We start from the raw sequence: 1926 nt of genomic DNA on the forward strand, positions 1-1926 counted from the left end.
GACAGAGTCTCACTTTACTGCCCTCGGTAGAGTGCCGTGGCGTCACACGGCTCACAGCAACCTCCAGCTCTTGGGCTTACATGATTCTCTTGCCTCAGCCTCCCGAGTAGCTGGGACTACAGGTGCCCGCCACAACACCTGGCTTTTTTTTGTTGTTGTTGCAGTTTGGCCAGGGCAGGGTTTGAACCAGTCACCCTCGGCATATGGGGCCAGCGCCCTACTCACTGAGCCACAGGCGCCACCCGACACTTCATATTTGTTAAAGGTAATACTCAATATGATGAGATCTCAATTATTAGTATTTATGCACCAATCCAGAATGCACCTAAATTTATAAGAGATCCTCTAACAGACATGAGCAACTTGATTTCCTCCAGTTCCATAGTAGTTGGAGATTTTAACACCCCTTTAACAGTGCTGGACAGATCCTGGAAAAAGAAGCTAAGCAAAGAAATTTTAGATTTAAACTCAACCGTTCAACATCTGGACTTAACAGACATCTACAGAACATTTCATCCCAACAAAACTGAATACACGTTCTTCTCATCAGCCCATGGAATGATCGATCACATCCTAGACCACAAATCTAACCTCAGCAAATTTAAAAAAATAGAAATGATTCCTTGCATCTTCTCAGACCATCATGGAATAAAAGTTGAACTCAATAACATCAAGAAACTGCATACCCATACAAAAACATGGAAGCTAAACAACCTTATGCTGAAGGACAGATGTGTTATAGATGAGATTAAGAAGGAAATCACCAAATTTTTTGAACAAAACAACAATCAAGACATGAATTACCAGAACCTCTGGGATACTGCAAAGGCAGTCCTAAGGGGAAAATTTATAGCACTGCAAGCCTTCCTCAAGAAAACAGAAAGAGAGGAAGTTAATAACTTAATGGGACATCTCAAGCAACTGGAGAAGAAAGAACACTCCAACCCCAAACCCAGCAGAAGAAAAGAAATAACCAAAATCAAAGCAGAATTAAATGAAACTGAAAACAAAAGATTTATACAACAGATTAATAAATCCAAAAGTTGGTTTTTTGAAAAGATCAATAAAATAGATAAACCTTTGGCCAACCTAACTAAGAAAAAAAGAGTAAAATCTCTAATTTCATCAATCAGAAATGGTAACGATGAAATAACAACAGAGCCCTCAGAAATTCAAAAAATCCTTAATGAATACTACAAGAAACTCTACTCTCAGAAATATGAAAATCTGAAAGAAATCGATCAATACTTGGAAGTACGCCACCTACCAAGACTTAGCCAGAACGAAGTGGAAATTTTGAACAGGCCTATATCTAGTTCTGAAATATCATCAACTATACAAAATCTCCCTAAAAAGAAAAGCCCACAACCAGATGGCTTTACGTCAGAATTCTTCCAAACCTTTAAAGAAAAACTAGTACCTATATTATTAAACCTCTTCCAAAATATAGAAAAAGAAGGAATATTTGCTGAGGTTAGATTTGTGGCCTAGGATGTGGTTGATTTTGGAGTATGTTCCATGGGCTGATGAGAAGAATGTGTATTCAGTTTTGTTGGGATGAAATGTTCTGTAGATGTCTGTTAAGTCCAGATGTTGAATGGTTGAGTTTAAATCTAAAATTTCTTTGCTTAGCTTCTTTTTGGAGGATCTATCCAGCACTGCTAAAGGAGGAAATCAAGTTGCTCATGTCTGTTAGAGTTTCTCTTAGAAATTGAGGTGCGTTCTGGTTGGGTGCATAAATATTAATAATTGAGATCTCATCATATTGAGTATTACCTTTAACAAATATGAAGTGTTCATCCTTATCCTTCCTTATTTCAGTTGGTTTAAAGCCTATTGCATCTGCAAATAGGATAGCAATGCCTGCTTTTTTCTGCTTTCCATTTGCCTGGAGTATATATAACCATTCCTTCACTTTGAGTCTAT

The sequence above is a fragment of the Nycticebus coucang genome, chromosome 10 (genome assembly GCF_027406575.1).
Source record: "Nycticebus coucang isolate mNycCou1 chromosome 10, mNycCou1.pri, whole genome shotgun sequence".
Classification (NCBI taxonomy): domain Eukaryota; kingdom Metazoa; phylum Chordata; class Mammalia; order Primates; family Lorisidae; genus Nycticebus; species Nycticebus coucang.